This window comes from Parasteatoda tepidariorum, chromosome 2, assembly GCF_043381705.1.
Source record: "Parasteatoda tepidariorum isolate YZ-2023 chromosome 2, CAS_Ptep_4.0, whole genome shotgun sequence".
Classification (NCBI taxonomy): domain Eukaryota; kingdom Metazoa; phylum Arthropoda; class Arachnida; order Araneae; family Theridiidae; genus Parasteatoda; species Parasteatoda tepidariorum.
In genome coordinates this window covers 3,332,091-3,353,999 of record NC_092205.1, presented here as the reverse complement: position 1 = coordinate 3,353,999, position 21,909 = coordinate 3,332,091, and positions in this window count along the sequence as shown.

The window sequence follows — 21,909 nt, the reverse complement described above, 5'->3', positions numbered from 1 at the left end:
AGTGAAATGCATCTATGTATTTACAAGTTTAATATGTTTTTAAACAAATTGTTTATCATGCAAACTTTGTTTCTGTTTTAATGAAAGATAATATTTAGTTGCACTGACATTCATGCGACTGTTTCGGGTGTCATTTAATTTATTTTATTTTTTAAATAAAGATAAAAAAATATAAAAGCTGTTAATTTGTCTGAAATTTGCTTTCAGTAAACCATACCATCACACTTTGTCAAATAAATATTTGTCATTGTTTACAATGGCGAGGAAAAGTATANTTAAAGTGGAGAAAAGTTTAACTTTTGTATTAAAAATGTGGCAACATATTCGGTACGTAAATAGAACGCTTTGCTTTGATATATTTGCCGCTGTTCATAATTGTTATAATAAGTTTTTCTTCTTCTTTCTCTTTGATGGAATTAACCCAGATTTGCGTTACATGGAGAGGAAGACCACGAGAACCTCCCACGGTTAGCCTGGCGGCAGGGGGACTCCAACCCATAATCCGTTTACCTCTGAGGATATTTTACGTCAACACTGTGGTCGGTGCGGGCAGTGGTAGAACTCAAATCGACCGGCCATCGCTAGGATTCGAACCAGCTCACCTAATTTTTAAGGAGAGAGCTCTATCCCCTAAGCCTGATTTAAGTTTAGATCTTCAGTTTTGTAAAACCCGTTTACTGTGACATAGCATTCTCATGCATTCAACCTATGTCGGTAAAGCCATGGTCTACAAGTGTTAGGCCTTTTTTCATTTGACTTCATCCCTTATCTACAGAACGAGAGTACTTAAGCTTCTGCTGCAGACGGTTTCGAACAAAGTAAAAAAAAAAAAAAAAAATTACAACATAACAGAATTCTTACTTTTCGTTGTTTTGTTACTCTGTTCGTCAGAGGGCAATGTGTTTATGTATTTATAAGTTTAATATGTTTTTAAATAAATAGTTTATCATGCAAACTTTGTTTCTGTTTTAATGAAAGATAATATTTAGTTGCACTGACATTCTTGCGACTGTTTCGGGTGTCATTTAATTTATTTTATTTTTTTAATAAAGATAAAAAAATATAAAAGCTGTTAATTTGTCTGAAATTTGCTTTCACCAAACCATACCATCACACTTTGTCAAATAAATATTTGTCATTGTTCACAATGGCGAGGAAAAGTATAAAATTATTTCAATATTTCATATTTTGGTTAAAAACTCTAGGCATTAGACTCATTTCCCGTTACCTATATATCAAACAATTGAATTAGAATAATTTAATGTAAAGGAAAGCTAGAATACATGCATTAAACATACCTAAGCTTTCTACGCAACGACAAATAAAGTTAGGAAGAATATTGAATGAGAATGTAAATCCCCGATCTGAATTAATCCAGTGAGATGAGAAGAGTTTACGAGGTAAAATCTTATAGTCTTGCGCTGATTTGGAAGCAATTCTAAATTTATTTATGAACTGATTAACATACGTTGTCTCTTTCTCATTTCCTACAAAAGCAATTCCTAAAGCTATTGAGTTAAATATATAATGGCACATTTTCAGTCAAGCTGTTTTCCTACGCTGGAAAGCTGTAATAAGTTTTTAAAGACCTGCTATAAGATGAATAACAGTGATTCCTTTGGAAAATACGATTCTTTAGGTCCATAATTCAGAGTCCTTTTTTACTTAAAGATGATTCTTTTTCAATATATGAATTCCTTATCTTTATACCAACCGATTGATAGAGAAAACAAAGAAACTTACTTTTAATAAGGATTGATAAAACACGTTTTACGAAGAAATTCCATGAAAAAGTAACGTCTACAGCATTAGATATACAATAAACCTTTTGATTTACGCATGCATGAGAAGTAATTTGTATTATTAACATAGAAATGTTACGTATAATTTAAAATAAAGCATTTTTAAGCATTTTAGAGTAAATGCGCGACATTTATTATAAGAAAAGAAATAATATTATCATAGAAGAAAGTAATAATAATAACGGCAAATGCGTGCCCTTTAACATGTGCTACTTTGAAGCATAATTTTTTAAAATTATTTTTACATCATTTACTTTTTTATAAATATACTGAGCAAAACAATTATAGGATATTGTAAGTGTTGTATAAAATAACGGTATCAGCAAATATTTCTTGTGTGCGCATAAAATGGAAGAAGAGAGTCACAAATGCAAATTTTTCTTATTTTCAAGCTTCGCAGTATGCAAATTTTGAGTTTGACTACGAAGACGACCCTTTAGCGGCAGCAAATTTGATCTGGTTTTCAACTTAACCCCCTCCCCCCAGAAAAAACTCCCCAAGAACTGAAGAGAGCTGATCTGGAGGAGGGGGACAGAATACCCCATCACCTCGTTAAAAACCTCATTGGCTCGATGCCTCAAAGGTGTTCAACGTTGCTGGCCATCCGGGGAAACCATGCCACCTACTAAAAATTATTTTCTTTTAAGGAAACACCTTTATTTATTTATTTTTTTGAAATGCGCAAAATATGTTTTTTTTCTTTTCTACCTAAATGCTCAATAAAATGTCTTTTTTTCTGCCTAATAAATGTCATTTTTGCCTCATATAGCCAACTACGTTTGTTGATAATGTATTACTCATTCAAACAATTCTCCAGAAGCAAGATATTCAGGGTGAGTGATGCCAGAATTTGGCATTACATATGTATTTTGGCTTTATGATCTCTCAATAGAGAGTATTTTTATTTCATCCCTTTAAGAGATTTCATATGTAGGATGAAGATGTGGCCACTCAAAATCTTAAATTATACTTAATAAAATCTAAATTTACACTCAACGATTTGTACATTATTTCCTGGAAACGTTATTGTTTTATTCATTCAATATTGGCCTAAATGGACATTCATATATACCACTATCAACTACACGGCTAATGACGGGGAAGCAAAGTCTTCCCTCACAGGGTGATACAAAAAGCGGGATTCTTTTAAATGCGTAGTGGCAGCACTCCGGGATAGTAGACTTTGAGCAAGCAAATACTTAACGCTCAAAGTATAGTAAAGCTCAGTAAACGCCGTGTTAATAAATGGATGAGCGGAGTGAGCAACAGAGAACGTTTGTCATTAAAGTGCTTTATAAAAAACATTGATAATTTGAAAGCTGCGCAGACGGAGTTCCGATGTTTTTACAACTTATGACGTCATGGTGCCGTCCAATCAAAGCTCACGAAAAAAAGTTAGATTATAATAACTTTGAAGAGACTGGGTCTGGCCGAAAACTCCCGGAAAGAGGAAGGGAACAGAGGTGATTTTCAGCCCGGGATTATTCCACCTAATTGTTCCCCCCGGATAATGAATTGCAAACTCATCATGACTGTGTTAGATTAGATGCATAAACATCATGTCAATGTTAATTTAAATATATCATTTTTTTAATTAAGTTTCTTATATACTTTATATAACATTATATCATTAGTTAATACCCTGATTTGAGCTGTACAACACAACATACCACTCCAACTGCCTTAATTTCCTCCAACTACCTATGACATTAGCCACAGTGGCAAAGTAAAGATTTAGAGGTTTAATGCCCGCTAACTCGGGCAGGTACCTCACCAAATAACTGGAGAGAGATCGAGAGATCTGGCCGAAAGAAGAAACCAACAAAAGGACCAAAAAATGCTCGGACTCCTTAGAATTTCAATGAGGAATCTCAACAGCAGATTTCCAGAATGCATTCGTATAGGATGACTACATCTAAAGGACGTAATTGTTTTTAAAAAATAATAAATTTTATTAATGTTTCTTAAAAGGCCAATTTTATGATTTTAATTACTATGAATAAAAATGTTTTATTTCCATCACTCTTGGTTTAATTAGAATGACATAATCATATATATAAACTCATGTTTGTGAAAATTGAAACACCATGAAGGACTTACGCGAGTGAGCTGAAATTTTCAGGAAATGCAAAGTAGAACATGATATGCAAATGATTAGAATTTCAGACTCGTAGCGCATGCGTATGCTGACCCAGCGCCCTCTGTACGGCGGATGGATCCGAATAAATAGACGGCTTTAGCCAAGTGAGTATGGTTATCGGCGGTTATCTGCTAGCGGTAAACGTTAGCTTAGTCATCACTCATGCCTATTCGACGAAAGAGAGCGAGATTTCAACAATTTACGGAGTTTAAACGGGGGAGAATCATCGGCCTTCGTGAAGCTGGATTATCTTATCATGCAGTAGCCGCTCGTGTGCAGCGTAACAGCAGCACAGTGATGCGTGTTTGAAAGCAGTGGATGGACGAGTGGCGGACAATTCGGAAATCCAGGAATGGACCCCGAAATGTCACGTCAGCTCACGATGATAGACACCTGTACGGCTCCTTCTAGACAACTGGCAGCACGGTGGTCAATAGCTACAGGTGTTTCATTGTGTGCTTTAGCAATTCGTAGACGTCTGCTGCAGCGTGGACTTTTATACAGGATCTCCCTCACGCTGAACCTTCGCCGCCTGCGGCTGCAATGGGTCAACCAGTATAGGGACTGGTGTGCTGATTGGCAGCATGTCGTGTTTTCTGACGAATCTCACTCCAATTTGTGGTACCATGATGGCCGCATTCGTGTCAGACGCTATGCCGGTGAACGCCATCTTCCGGAGTGCGTTATCGAACGCCACAGTGGATGAGCACCCGGAGTTATGGTCTGGGGTGCTATAGCATATCATGGACGATCTCAATTGTTACGAATTGTGGGTAATCTGAACAGCAACCGGTACATCAGTGAAGTTCTACAGCCCCAAGCTGTTCCCTCCCCTCAAGCCTTGCCAGGTGCTGTATTTCAACAGGACAATGCCCACCCTCATATTGCCCGGACTGTTCAATCCTTCCTTGCATCGACAAGTACAACTTCTTCCTTGGCCGGCGTATTCCCCGGATTTGTCGCTGTCTTTTTTCATTAAAAGTTTGAATTGCTTATGGTATGGGCTGCACGAGGCCATTTGGGGCAAATTTTAATGATTTTCTCACGAAAGACTTCCTAATAGTGTGTTACTTTCTAATAGTGTGATACTGGACGATTTCCAGATGAGGTTTCAACTTCCTCCCATAAATACTTCGATTATAGCTCTCTTTCTATTTCTGGATTTATAATCCATTTTTTTAAATTATAGTCTTCAATGAATTTACAATCGTCCTTCATTATGTATTTTTAAATCTTCCTCTTTTTCTTTTATCCAAGCAATAACTCTTTATTCTCTCAGGAAGACTCCAAGCAAACTCAGGTTTATGTAGAAAGTGATCAATTTATTTCAATTTCAGTACAATTGGTTGCTCAACTGGTTACGTTATTTTAGTTCAATTGGTTTCTGTTTTGCAGTTCTGAGGATTTCTAAATTGAAGGATTTTTCTTCATTAAATTTTGTGAAGCCACTTGACACGTACGATTCCTCTTTAACTCTTTGTTAATAAATGCTTATAAAAATAGTTTTTTCATGTTATTTTTATAACATACGTCAGGTGTTAAATAATTATGAATAAAACTTTTAATATTCTGGTAATTTTACCATTCAAAGTGAATATTAAAACAATTCAAGTTCATTAGATTAACAAAGTTTATTAGATTTTTTGATGATTAATGTATTAAGAATTAAACTTAGATATTCTCTCCAAAATTTGCAATTTTTGTTCATTTAAATTTAGATAACTGATAAGGAATATTACTTTTAAAAAGGTTCTAATAAATAGCTATTTTCTGTTTTAAGAAGAATTTGCTTCCTTCCTTTTTGCAGAATGTTTAATGACACGAAGAGCGGAACATGACTTTTCACTTTTGCTATCATAATTATTTTTTCTCATGTTCGTTGAAGTAGAACAACATCTGTTTGGGTTGTTTGATAAATTATCAGTCTTCCATTAGGATAAATTAATCTCTGTTCTGGTAAGAAAAATAATTTTTTATTAGCATTTTCCTTACAAGTAAAGTTTGTTTTCAAACATCAGTTTTTATTTTCAAATATGTTAAAAATTTATATATTTTTTCGCACTCCCGAATTTTTCTAAAATATCGCATTATTTCTACTTGCGTCTTATTATTACAATCTCTTATTATATTTTCAATATATAAATGTTAGTATCCTTTAGTAACTGTCTCTATTCCATTGTTACAATGGCTTATCATTCACAGTTAATTAAATTTTATTGCTCAGCTCTCTTTGTTATCAATGGTTATTCTATTGTCAATATTTGTTCTTGCACTATTTATTACAGACAATTTGTAGATGAACGCAAAAATATAGAATCTTTTTCAACTAGTTTTCAATCATTGAGTTTTATCTAAATAATATATTGAAATCACCGGCCAGGTTTCCGAGCGGTCAGCGTGCCTGACTGTGAAGCCAATGGTTGCGGGTTCGAACACCAATTAGGGCATGGATGATGCACTCTGTGTGTTGTTCTCTGCCGTATGATGTGTAAATGTGGCCACCCTATAAACGGGTATCAGTGGCAGTGTGGCTTGGGTAATGTTACTTGCCTCTGTTACTTACATTCACAGGTGCCTGCTGGGAAATCTTAAATGAGCAACACTTTCGGTATCTTCCTAGGTGAAGAACGAATGTTCAGTGCTGCCGTAGAAAAAAAATTGAAATTTTGACGAAATTGGGCCACTGTAATACTCCTAAGAGCCGACTTCAAAATGGTAAAGTAGTTTTTTACAAATCAATGCAATGCAACGCACGTTTTTGAGTATAAATAAAATTTTAATATAAGTCTAATTCAAGCAGAAAGAGTTCATTAAAAAGATGCACGTCATATATAGTATGTTTCTTAAAAAATTAACAAATCTTAAACAGTACCTAAGAAACAGTGTTCTTTTCAAATCCTTGATAAATTTAAAGAAAAAAGTATTTCTAAAGTTACCTGAAGCCATGTGTTTATTTTGTTTAAAGTTATGCTTTGAAAACATAATTATATAAAACTAAGTAATTTAAAATCAACGGTAAATGAAGTAAAAAAACAAGTTATGAATTGAATAATCTAATTAATGGAGAAATAGCTCTCATTCGTTTACGAAAGAAAAAGAAATCTCGTCCTACTTTTTTTGATGTAAATGAAGCTTATTTTATTTTGGTAGTAAGTACTAATTAAAATTAAACTATGTACAGATAAGCAATATTAATGGAAATTTCGCTTAAGAGAAACGTAAAATATCGACAGGCCATAATTGAAGCCAATTATTTTTCGTAAAAAGTACTCATTGAAATAAAAAAAATTGAACTATAAGCTAAAAAGTGAAATGTTAGAGAACTGGCATAAATTTATTTAGGAGATGCATTGCCCTCCAATTCATGACATCATTGATACTTAAATAATTTTGATAATAATTACTAATTGCAGTAAAAATTTAAGCTATGTCCTGAAACGCAAATTTAATGGCGAAATGGTTACGTTAAGGAGGAACGTAGCATGTCAAATGATACTGGGTATTACGCTCCTCCTTTCGCATTTCGATTGCAAAACCATTGTTGACGCTATTGATGCTAAATTAATTTTAATAGTAGGCATTAATTGAAAGAAAGGAGCTGTGTACTAAAAAGCAAAATTAATTTAGAAATAGTATACTAATTCGTTTCGGAGAAATGTCAAAAATTGCAACGATACTGTGGAAAGAGATTTTTTCATGGCCCCTCGAAAAGGATAAGTACCAGAGAAAATTGCTTGATGGTGGTAAATTGTGACTATAATGAGTTCGCCTCGATCATGTCAAATGATACTGGGTGCAGTTAATCTTTATTTTGATGGGATGAACAACAAAAAAAGCGTTTTTCTAAATCCAATAGAGTAAAGCCATCGGGAAGGACAAAATATAATAATAAATAAGAAAAATATTGTAATTATTTGTGCTCTATTAATTGGTTTGGTATATGTATTTCAGTCTTGAGCACGATTTCGTAATGTAGCTTAAAACTGATATATTGATTATTTTCTGCTTTTTAGCGTCGAATTAAGAAAGGGTATTCCGCTAGAAGTGTTATAAAGTCAACAATCTTCTATTATACATTCCTTAATCTGCCATTGGAATTTCACTTTTATGGGTTCGATTTTGTCGAATTTTATACATGTTGCTTAGAAATTCTTATGTATCAAAGGTTTCTGCAGTAACTTTGCTCTCGTTTAATCTATTTTAAACAAAGTTTGTCTGGACTATTTCTACTGTTATAATATTTGACAATCAGATATTTCAGAACTAGTTTAAAAAAATTCCTTGCGAGAAAAAAAATTTAATGCTAGAAACTTTTTTTTCTATTGCCGAATTGAATGTCAGATTTTATAAGTGATCTTACCTTTAAACTTTAAGATTATTCTTCTAACAAAAAGGGATTAAACTTTCTCCAGGTTGATTCAAGGAAAATTACATAAATGCGTGTTTTCTTTATTAACTAACTAAACAATATTTTTTAATATTTCTCATTAATTCAAGTTAATATGCGGTATTAAACCTTGTTACCTAATATGAAGCATTTTTAAAACTTTGAAATTGGAAAAAAAATGAAAATTGAAAATTTATTCAATAGAACGCATTTTAGTTAATAAACTAGCTAATAGCATAATTAGGTAATAAACTAAGTTAGGTAATAAACTAGTAAATAGCGTTCATGTAAATTTTTGGAGATTATCATAAAGAAGTCGAATCTCTTTCCTGTCTGAACTGGATCCTTAAACAAATTTGAAGTAATCAAATATTAAAAATGAATTCTGCAAAAGTTGTCTGAACTTACTGATATACTAATTAAAAAGGGTTTATTGGACTTTATGATTTGAGTCTTTTCACCTTAGCGAATTTATAATAATAAAATCAAGAGTTTGCCCGTTGAGTGAATCTCTTGTAACTTTAGATCCCTTTTTGAAATTACGAACTGAAATTTCAACAGTGGGTGAAAGAGCCAATTTTAGCTCTTGATCCTTAAATTCACTCGAAATTTTCAATTAGATTGATTGCGAGAGATAAAGAAGTCAGATATTTAAAATTCGATTCCTCAGGAACTATTCGACCGATTTCTCTCAAATTTTGCATTTTGCCATGTAAAATTACATACTTAAAAATGGGGTACAAAATTTTATACCTTACAATTCAAAGCTTTTTCGACTATTATTAAATAAAATAATAAATATTTATTAAAATTTATTTTTCGCATGGTGACTTTAGATAAACGAATTTTATAATTGTGCGCAAAAATGTGTCGATTCGCTTGAAACTTTTTCGAGATATGGTGAAATACACGAAAAGTAGAATTTAAATAAAGATATTCAAACTTCGGATAGCTCTCCTGGCCAAATTATGGGGTCTATATTTCTCAGATTACCGCTACTTCTTATATTTTGGGAGTCAGAAATCCAAATACGTTGAAGAAAAGTAATTTTTATTTAGAGAAAGTTTTTTTGTCTGATTTCGTAACTTAAAATATTGTCTGCACTAACGAATTAGCATGTTTGAGGTGCCATCAAGAATGAGATCTCCCAACTTGAAGATCTCACCATTAGATCAAAAGTTATTCAGGGTTATCCATTTTTGTTTNATAATCAGCAGAAGAAATGACTCCCCTACTTTGGTATTTCGATGATCTACACCCGAAGCAGACCACTTCATGCTAGTGCAGTTTAACGAGGACCAAATACCAGTTTAGTTCTTTCGTAAGCTGATCAAAGTGGCCACCACCCATTCGCTCACTGGCCGTTAAATTACCAAATTTTACCACATTTATCAAATTTTGTCACTTGTTATAAAATCATTGTTAATTTCATCAAAGTCATTACCAACTTGTTTCGACAAAAATTACAGAGGATTCTCGGCGTTCCCACAGAGCCAGAAACTTTGTAAATTTTACCTTATTCTTATTTTGGGAGTCAGAAATCCAAATCCGCTGAAGAAAAGAAATTTTTATTTAGAGAAAGTTATTTTGTCTGATTTCGTAACTTAAAATATTGTCTACACTAACTAATTAGCATGTTTGAGATGCTATCAAGAATGAAATCTCCCAACTTGAAGATTTCACCATTAGATCAAAAGTTATTCAGGATGATCCATTTTTGTTGGCGCACTGTACAGATAGTAACATACATATAGTAATATAATATAATTAGTTATATAATATGCATATATATATATAGTATTGCATTTTTTACTTGTCTTATATAAAAGCTTTAATGTATAAGATTTTGTATTCCCATATTTGTTTTTTATTCATTTCAATTAAAGTATATATGCACAAGAAGAGACAGATCAATATTTAAAAGAAGATTTAAAAGATTAGAATAATAACTTACTAACCTTATTTTCTACATACGCCATAGTTATATTTAAGTAATGTCTAAATTTACGAGTGTGAAAGGCAATAAAAATGTTTTATTACTTGTAATAACATAAATGCCTCCCGTTCCTCCTACTTATTAGTGTATCAGATGCGATATTTTATTGCATTTTAGAGAAAGCCATAAAAATAAAAATTCTAAATTAACTTATATCCAATCTTTATTCGTAGAATATTTTTAAATTTTTATCAGCGTCATTCTCTCATCTTAACTACTAAGTATAACAAGTTTTTTTTTAAACGATCATTGATAGATTTCACTTTTCTTAGTTTAAATTGGATTTAAGATTGTCATAACTTTTCTTTAGACCGATTAAATACCTACTGGCAATCTGTATATTTCAGGTTGCGAATAAGGAAAAAAATTTTATTTTTCAAAATTGCATAGCTTTTTTTTCCTTAATATGGTATGATGTAACATGATTCAGAGTACTGGATGGTTCTTCTAAGTAGAAATATCTCCTTCCTAACTGGTAAATTAAATGTGAATGTTGATGTTTATTTTTAAAGTTGGCACCATCTTTTTGTGATGGATGATGTAGATTTACTAATTGAAGGAGATAGACTTTTACTGAATATGGCAGAAACAAAAAAAAATTAATGGAAGATGCTTGATTGAAGCAGATGGAGAAAACTGAATGCGAAACATAAGAAAAAAAATATATTTTCTTGCATACTTCGAGGTGCAAAATCAAAAAAATATTGTTATCCAAGTGACATTTCAAGTAAAATCATAAATTTTGAGTAATATAAATAACGACAGGCCATAGGAGATAAATTCCTCAACACCTGCCTAATCAAAAGCTAAATCAAAAGCAGTATTTGCTGTAGTTGTCGTAAGCCATAAGGCAAGGGGTCAGATTGTTCTTGTTTTCTAGTGGCGTAATCCATTTATAGGACGGACCTATTCATGCATTCATTCGTTCATTCACATATCATAATTTTGTCCTGATCCAAAGAAAGATCAATCTCTAATTCAGTTTCCCTAGAGTTATAATTTGTTATGGTAAAATGGAGGACATTGTGACTGACCCGATAGATTTAACGTGCATCAGTCACCATTTACTACAGTCTTCGGGCTTTTGGAATCGAACTCCCGTTCTCAGGAAGGTGAGTCCAACATCTTGCCAAACAGGATATCTCACCGCCTGAAAGTAGTATTAAATCAGCTCTTTTAGAGTGCAGGAGGGATCCATTATAGGCGTATTATCGAAAAAGGGCACGGCCAGGAGTCAAGCCGATTCAGCAAGCCCCTCAATGTGTCAGGCTAATATCTAAACAATTCGGTTGTAGATTTAGGGCCCAAAAGTTCGTTGAAAAATGAAGTGAACCTCATAGCGTAAATGCTAATGTTGAAGAGAGAGGTTAAAAATAGATTTAGATGCTCAGTTTTCGTGACATTGAATAATAATTAGTCAGACACTTGCATTGAAATAAAATTTAGCAGTTACATTTATTGAGCACAGAACTATTTGCATTCACTCTTTATAAAATCAGATTTAAATTAATTAATTTAATTATTTAAAGAAGGATTAGGTATGATTAAATTTATGAAATAAGATATTTAATAGCTATGACAATTTCATTCTTATAATTGCATCATAGTACTGATTAATTAAAAAGCTTATAAGAATTAATTCAAGCAATTAAGTTGCTCGAGTTAAACAATAAATTATATATTAGCAATTAATTAATGAACACGGATATCAGTAATAATAAACACGAACAATTAGTGAATATGAAACATAATGAATAAACATGGCGTTATTACTTTAGGGAACGAGGATTTAAACTGTCTAAAAATTGGAAGTATAGCAAAACAAAAAAATACAAAGAGATGTATCGCTTAACTTTTTTAATTTTTTTTGTTATATTAGTATTTAGAATTTATAATAAACATTAAATCTAAAAGCGATGTGCTTATGACGAATAATAGATGAGAAAAGTTTAAAGTTAAAAAGTTAAAAGACGAGTGTAAAATTTAAAGTAAAAAATAAAATTAAATTAAAAAAAATGAAAATACATTAATAAAGCTTAGTATATTTACTGTCATACGCAAAATTCATCTAAGTTCTCCAAAGTTCCTTTTAAAAAAAATCCTTATACTACAAAAAACTTTATTTTCTATTTCTAGATACTGTACAAATTTCCTTTAGTAAATACAAATGCAAGAACAATGCAAAAAATCAATAATAAATTATAATACAAAAAATGTGCTATACTGTTTGAAGCCTACAAAATATATTTAATAAAACATACTAGAAATAAAAAATGTCGATTTCGTAACATATAGATATTTTTTTTTAATATTCAAAATACAGAATCCGAAATTATTGTAATTTTATACTACTTAACAGTTAAGAAAAAGAAAGAGACTTAAGAAGTTGAAAGGACAATTTATGTATATGTTACGGTGAAACACCGAAATCTGGAGAATGTCGACATTCACCGGTGAATGTCGCCTGGTGTATGTCCGAAATATTTGCTAAATACCCTTATTCATTTGTGTGTGAAAAATAGNGTCGCTTGGTGTATGTCCGAAATATTTGCTAAATGCCCTTATTTCTGACTCTCACCGGTGAATCTCAAAACTCACATAGTCGCTTTGGTGAATGTCCGAAATATTTGTTATATCCAATTTTATATCAATTTATTCGTTAATATTATTATATTTATTTGATGTATTTATATTTATTCTATATTTTAATACTTACTAACTATAGATTCGAAGACATTCATTTCGGACATTCACCAAAGTATATCTGTGATTGTCGGCATACACCGGTGAGGGTCCGAATGTACAAGAATGCCCATAAGCAGAATATTTTCAAATGTTCTGGACAAGACTTATCAATTTATACATACGTTCTGCAAGCATTTCACAGCAAAAAATGTCAACTTCACGTTAAAATAATTTATTTTTATTTATTAAAATGCAGGATTATGCACTGATACACGACATTATTTTTTAAGCCATGGCAAACATTCTTGATTTGTTACTTGTTCAATCACTTTTGAAGTACGAAATTTTGTTAATGACGACGATGATGATGAATTATTAATAAAATGCCTATGATATGAAGGTCCGAACGTTGAAATAAGGACTGCCTTAAAAATCTTTCGAAGGGACAAGTGCCCAGATGGAGCACAACTTCTTCATCTCCAAAGCATTTTGTCTTTTAGAAACAATTCTGTCAATCATGGATCCCCACGATTCACAAATTGCTTCGGAAATGGGAATGGAAAATATATAAGTCACAAACTTTATGAAATTGGAAATCTCTGAATTGAATTCTTTTACGGCTTGCTTTAGAAGCTCTCTTGATAAAAATGGTGATCGATTTCTCTTGCTGTCTGCTAAAAACTGATACACCCATTTTATAAAAATGTTATAGCTAAAAGCTAATTCATTAATTTTCTCCTCAGAATGGCAAAGTTATGGGAGAGGGAGATTACTGATAAATGTGCTGAAATTTGTGCAGGGTGTCAAATGTTCCTCTTCTAAAGCAATTCCTGGCCTCTTCTAATTCCTGGGAAACAGCAAGTGGTCAAAGCTAAAGAAAATTTTCATTCGTTTAATGACAATATCAACGTTTTCCTCTTTTTCAAAATATATTTTAGACTGCTCCTACATGGAATCAATGTAGATTATCATTTGCATTGCATCTGAGGAAAATATAGAAAGCTCGGAATTATTAGTCTTTTGGAGCTAACAGGCAAATCTGGCAGAAGAACTCCTTGAAGCATACTTTCTGACTGAGGTGGTGGGAAATGTTCTGAAAGATTATGAGGGGAAGCTTTTAAACCTTCAGGTCTACAAAAGAATGTATGAGATGAGGGTTGAGGATTGTCCTGCAAGAGGTGGGCGGGAAGGATGGGTTTGCTGGAAAACGCTCTCACATATTCAAGATACAAATTTTTCTGCAGGACTTTGTTTGTTCTGCGACGTGCGTCACAGTTTTAGGCGCTTTCTGCTTCTGGGCAAGAATGTAATGAAATATTCGATCGTTCACCGACGTATTTGGTGTTTGTCGACACTCACCGGTAAAAGTCAACAACCACCGATTTCGGTCTTTCGTCATGACATAAATACTAAAAATTTTTTTTAAAATTAAATCTCGTCGTTGAAAAATAATGGAAAATTAAGAAATAACTGTGTTTGGTTTGATTCTTCAGAACTTTTCTGAATTTTGATTATGAAGTTTTATTGATGCTATTTGAGTTTTCACAACGTATATTCTTCATAATTAGGTTATTTAATATATAACCGCAAAGTGCTATATAACTTCATAACCTCAAAATATAACCTTATAATTATAATAATATAATAATATATAACTTCAAAATAATATTATTAACTGCAAACATATGTTGATATTGAAATTGTATTATGATGGTAATTAAAATTAACATTTTATCATCAATTTAACTGTTCAATAATTTTTAGAATTATAAGCATTAATTCTGAGTTATAGGTATCTTATATGAATAGGTATCCTATTTGTATAGCTTGCACCCTTACGGAAATTTAAGGTGTTTTGGAGGTTTGCTTGAGGTCTAAAGGTTGATTCAAAGTTATTCGAAGTTGATTTCAAAATTATCTTAAAAGATCAACCTTCCAAGATGATGAAGTTGTTTTATTCCCACTTGAGGTTGTTTGGAGGTTCATTAAAATCTACTTTAGAGCAACCAGCTCAGGAAGGTTGTTTTTGAGATGAGCGGATTATTTTTTCTACTTTTCAAGCAAGTACGAATATTTGAGGTGTGAATAATTTCACCCGATCTAAACTGAAATTAATTCTGAGTTATATATGAGGTTGATTTTGGAGGTGTAAATGATGTTGAAATTGAATTGAGTTTTCATTAATAAGGTTAAAATTAAGGTTCCTTTATGAAGTTTACAAGTCATAATGCAATTCTTTAAATTCCTCTTATCACATAAGAGGAAAAATATGTAAGGTTTTGAGAAATTCTGAGAAAAAACTTCTTCAAAGGAAATCTTAAAAAGATGAATAAATAAAACCCCGTAAAATTTGTTCTCCGAAGCAGATGAGAAATAGGAATTCTTGTCTAGTAGAGCCTGCACCGCAATGACGTCACTGCGAAGTGAAGTGGGTATAAGTTTTGGCCAGTTTAATGTAATTTAAATGCAGCAAGTTCCCCGTGTTCTGTCCAGATCTAGTTTTCGATATCCAAAACTCCAACGCTAAGTTGAACAAAACACGTCGTTAGCTTTTTAAAGATTATACAGTGAAATGTAATTAAAAATTTTTATTTTTAGTTTATGCAATGGTTTTAAAATTTTTGAAATGTAAGGAATAAAAATCTGTAGATATTAAATTAAGAAATTTTAAATTACAAAATTTGAACAAAATTGGTCGAACAGTTCTCAAGAAATAGAATTTCAAAGAATTTGCATTTTTCAAAATTTTTATTTTTCACAAACTATTCGACCGATTCACTTCAAAATTTGTATTTTATCATTGAAAAATACATATATATATGGTATGCACATCTTATACTTCAAAATGCTTGCAATTATTTATAAATAAGCAGCAAAGAAGTGGGAGTTTTCTTAACAGTGGAGCCATTCAGCAGACTCTGCAATGAATCCTCTTGGGAGTAAAGTTGATGGAGTTTTGGAAAATTTATTACATTTTTGATGCAGTAAATTCCTCGTGTTCCTTCTAAATACCTTCTAAATTCAAATCGCAAACCCTGAATGAAATACAATACATTAATAAAATTGCTACTTGATTAATTCTGTTAATATTATGTAATATATTTTATGCAATAAAATATATTTTAGTACAAAAGGTAGGGAACAAAATTACATAATGATGAATATAGTTACCGGTTTAGATTTCATAATGAAGACTTAGCATATAATAGGAGATAGTGATGATAATATTTTCGAATAGTTAGTGGAAATAATACTCCGAATAAGAATATTATTATTCTATGAAAAGGAAGATTATTTATTCTTTGATACACATGCGTGTAATATATTATTCTCTTTTGATGAAATTTCTCCAAAGGCTTATTTTTTTTTTAAAAAAGAATCATCACTGACAAATACGAAGAAATCTAAGACCTTTCTATCATACATGCTTCAGATTCATACCATAAAAAGATTGCGAAACTTTTATTCATCAGATTTTGTTATGAATTGGTTTATTACATAAGTCTATGTTACAGAGAGTATAGCGGAAAAATATGTTATTAAAAATTGTTTTGGAATAAATATGATATTCTCATCTAGACAGTTTCTTTCTGTGCTTCAAGCTATTTGGGATGTTGTATTAGCATGATGTTTAGAAAAAAGTAATGTAAAATATATTACATTTTAACACCCTCAAAGCATCCTTTTAAAATGTAGAGTTAAATTGCATTCGAGTTAATTACATGTCAGCCATATTGAAACTACAACTTAGTTCTAGAATCAATCTAAAAACTTTTAAATTAAAGAAGACATATGGTAATAAGCTTTTAAAGGGACAAAGTTTAATAATTGAAATTTAGAGGGACTTGACGATGTAAGTTTTCAGTGACAATCATGTCTATTAGAAATATGCTTTATGCTTTGTAAAAAAAGGTGTGTGGCAAAATTCAGCAAAAATTTGTCATTTTCGATAATGCCACACACTCAAAATAATTCTGAAATAATTGTAGTAGGATTTAAAAAACTCAAGTTCTCAGTATTAATAATAGTGACTTGCTCAAAGTAAAACAGCATATAATAATTTTTTAGACATATCATGCATTCATTTTGTGTATTTCATGCTTAAACGAAAGTGGACATAGTCTCAAAAAAGTGACGTCATATACTCCTGCTTTAGTCACTCGCTATTTTAATGAGCTTAGTTATAAAAATAAATTTTAATTAAATGTTATTTTAACCGTGTTATTTGATTTAATGACGGTCATGGAAATTTTGAGCGGTAAGAAGTACAAGTCTTTACATTATTCCAAACTATTCAACTTTGACAAAATAAATAAATGACAAAATTCTTATTTCGAACAAAATCTGTCTAATAATTTTTTGCGAAATTAAATTTTAAGAATGCAGCTTTTGTGAAATTTAATATTTTTATTTGAACAATTTGTTCAAATTTTGAATTTTTTAAGTTAAAAATGCATAATTTAATATTGTAAAAATTTGCTTTCTTTACAATGGAAATTTTGTTTTATTAAGAATTCAATTCAATGTATATATTTGACACAATGCAGATTTATATTTGATAATGTATATAGTTGACAATGTATAAATTTGACATAATGCATATTATATAAACGTTAACAATAATTTTTTATTTTTTAATTTTTTATTTTTTGCAATTTTATTTTATTATTTTATTTTTTTTCAACCTAATAATGGTCGAAACATTTATTTCAATTCTAATGTATGTAATAGCTTATATCATTTTAAAATAAGTACTCTTAATTCGTAAAATGTAAATTTTTGAACAAAAATCTGCCGGAAGGCTACAGGGCAAGAAAATTTCAAAGAGATAAAGTCGAAGAAGTTTTTTTCCCTCAAGAACTATGCAATCGATTTGTCTTAAAAATTGGTATTTCACCATTTGACACTACTTAAATTTAATTAGCGAAAAAATTTGTACACCTTATAATTCGAAACTTGTTCCGATCCTATTCATTTAATAAATAGAAAACAACTGCAGAAAATATTTTTTCTTACGTGGAATTGCTTTTTGATGAGTAAGTCTTACAATTATGCTCAAAAATATTTTGATTCTTCTCATTAGTTCTGAATGTATGCTAAATTAATAATATAATTAAAGTGTTCGAACTTTTGATCGTTCTTCTTCCTGAACTATTAGGAACATATTATCTAAAGTTTTTTTCATAACATATATTGGGAATCAGGAAACCAAATCCGTTCACAAAATCTAGATAAAGTACATTTTTGCATTTGACTTCACACATTTTAAAATATCGTCTACTCTAATTAAAAGGCAAATGTAAAGGCTAGACCCTCAAACCATCGAGATTAAGGCTTAAAGTGTGAAACTTCAAAAATTATAATAAAAGTAATCCTCATGTCTGTTTTCTTTCTAAATGCTGTACAATTGGAATACAATTAGATGCAAAACAAGTAAATTTTTTGTGGCAGATATGAAAACTATACACATAGGGCTTTTTGCATTTATTCTACGTTTTAAAATTTCTTTTCTTACAACATTGTTCAACTTACACTGTAAACAAATCCTGTCAAAATGACGGTAAAAAGTACCGCCACTAGGCAGGCCGGTACTTTTCGCAGTAAAATCCACTTTTACCGGAACATTTTGCTCAACAAAAAGTCTGATATACCGTAATTTTTACAGTAAAAATTTCCTTAAAATTACTAAATCACTCAAATTAAATAAACATTACTGAAAATATTACGGTATAGTATTTTACGGCAAAAATGGATTCTACGGATTATGCATTCCAATTGTTGGTATTTAAAACCATGATTTTATCCGCAATTTTTTACAGTGTACAAGAAAGGTTTCGAAAGACTTTTTATTAAAAATAGTTTTAAGGTAAGGAAAATCATTTACAAAATTATTATTCCATATTAATGAAACTAATAAGATATACATTATCAAAAACTATAATTTTTAGACTAAATGCGTCATCATGCTTTAATCATTCTCCAGATAATTTACGCAACTTTGATTGTTAAAGATTATTTTAAAGTTTTCTCCTAATTTGAAACTTTGCGTTTTTAAAGAATAAAACTAAAATATAAAATTATATTATGAATTTTATTATTTTATTAAGTAATAAATTATAATAAGTTATAAATTCTAAGGTAACTCAACAACTCTGCATCTTAAAAGTATTTACGATAAAAAGTCATTTGATAAGTTACACTGCAAAAAATTCCGCATCAAACTACAGTACAAATTATCAGCTCTTCGGTTGCATCATCCGTAAAACCCATTTTTACACTAAAATATTATACCAACAATTTTTGAAACAATATGGTTTGCTCAGTTACCGGGATGCAATGCATTTACGGTAAGTATTACTATAAAAATTATGGTACTTCAGATTTTTTGTTCTGTAAGATTTTCCAGTATGGAGTTTACAGTGAAAAGTACCAGCTCCCTAAACACCGGTACTTTTTACCGTCATTTGATCGAGATTTTTTTATAGTGGAGAATTCCAGCAAGAAATAGTTTGATATTTTTTACATATTTTTTAATATCTTAATACATATTTTTTAATATTTTGGTTCCTCTAACTTAAATCATTATCGCCAATTTGCAGATTTTCATTTGCGTTTAGATACAATTTGTAAGTATTATCATCTACATTTTCACGAATATCTCCGCAATTGAAGCAAAAAAGTCATAACTTTAAAAAAATTTTATTTAGCAACTGCAGAAACTGAACATTTAAAAAATTCAGCATGGTTCGCAAAATGCACTTCTCACACATTCCTAGCTGAAAATTGTTAAAAGACTTTAAAATCTTAAAAGTTTAGAAAAAGTTTGATTATATTTAATTTCCAGTTAGATTAGAAAAATCTTTGAAGCAAGCAAATGTTAGCGTGCTGTGCTGAACATTAATAATTTTGCAAATTACGCGCACATCTTATTATAATTCTCTTGTCTAATTTGGAATAAATAATTGGAGAAGCTCAAAGCTTTTCCGTTATAATACGAGAATGAATAATCATTAAATAGTTTGCTGCAGCATAAAATAATTATACATCCAATAAACTTATTAAGACTATACTATATCAATAATTCAATAGAATAAGTTTCATGAGTTGAGTTGTATATGCTTAGCTTCAGATATACTAAATTCATCAGAGCTCTGTGAATACATAATTTTGTAAATGCATTTAACTTAGCGATCGATATCGTTAATTGTTATATATTTACGAAGTATTCAACTTACATTAAATTTCGATCCTTTTAATAATACAGTGTGTTTAACTTTTGTAGTTTTTGGTGCAAATTAATTGATAAATTTTTTTTACCTCTTTTTAGATGGCAGTCATTTGCTTTGCCCTGCAAAATAAAGAAATAAAATAGGAAAGAAAACAGCTGAATTAGCAAAATTCTGGTTAAATTACCTTAATGTATGGTAATGACATTTCTAGTAGGAAAAAAACCCTTAATTTTAGCCAAAATATAAGGAACTTAAACCATAAATTTGGTTGCTTTTCCGTTCATAAGGCAACGATTTTCAGGATAATGATATTGCTTTCAAAATTAAACTTCTTTTTTGTCTATAAAAAATATAAAAATGGAGGTAAATTTGCGGAATAAATAGTTTCATGCCATGCTCTAAGGCATCATGATAAAATTACCAAATTTTACCACTTTTTCAAAATTTTATCACGTATTAAAAATATATCCTACTATTAATTTTACCAAACTCATTACCAAAGCATTTTGGCGAAAATTGCCGAGCTTTTCGATGTTCCTACAGAGCCAGAAACATGGTAAATTTTGCCATATTCGGGTAGTTTGGACCGTACTTATTTACTTAGAGATCTTCTGCCTGGCTGACCTATAAGTACTGTTTTTTAGCAAGCAAAATTTAGACATTTATTTTTTTTATTAATTTCGACCAACTCATACAATGTGTTTGAAATTCATTTTCAAGCGACAACGCATAATTTATGTAGCCAAATTAGTTTAATATTACTTAATTCATTTAAACAATACTTATATAGTATTACTTAATTGTGTTGTAATTACAAAAATTGAAAGTTTACACATTTCTTTCTTGCATGTTGTTCTTAAAGAGAGAGCTTGTTTCAAAAAGAAGCTCACTGAGTTTCTAAATATGGGAACTCCTTTTGAAGTTTTTTTTCCTCTCGCTCATTGAGTATTAAAAAACTATTTTGGTCTAGCCTTATATGCAGGGTAGCATTCTTTTTAAAGTGTGCAACGTATGAAATTAGCAAAAACTTTAATCTATTATGCCTTAAAACGCTGCCAAAAATAGATACTAAATTCAAGATACTTTCTACATATTTTATGAAACCGTCTCCTGGTATGTACTCCGAGGAAACATTTTCTCTGGGTGACGAAATAACTATCATCACTTCTTCGAGGAGACGAATTTAATCAAAGTTAAAAACATATTCCGCCATACTATTTTCAAGAAAAAAAAAAGCACCTCGGAATGCCTAATGTATCGAACTTTTTTAGTTATCAACTTGACCACCACTCAGCTCGGTTTGCTTACGTCGTCAATTTTATTTTTCATCCTTATGTCCTAGTTCTAGTTACGTCACTCTAGTCAACAGTCGCCCACGATGCTATACGATGATGTTTCGAGTTGAGGAAAAATTTTCGTTCGTCATTTGAGAAATCGTCACAAATCAATTGATTTTGTGACGAAATGATTCTCAAAATTAGCGAGATAAAATTCAAGAGTTGCTTAATGGTCAAAAGTGTGAGGTTTATTTCTTAGAGTGTAAGAAAATGGTTGTTTAGTGAAATCTTGATTTTTATATATTTCCTTCCATTCGGATTGAATTGATTTCGAATATTATGTGGTATATATATATATATATATATATATATATATATCAATACTTCGGCGAA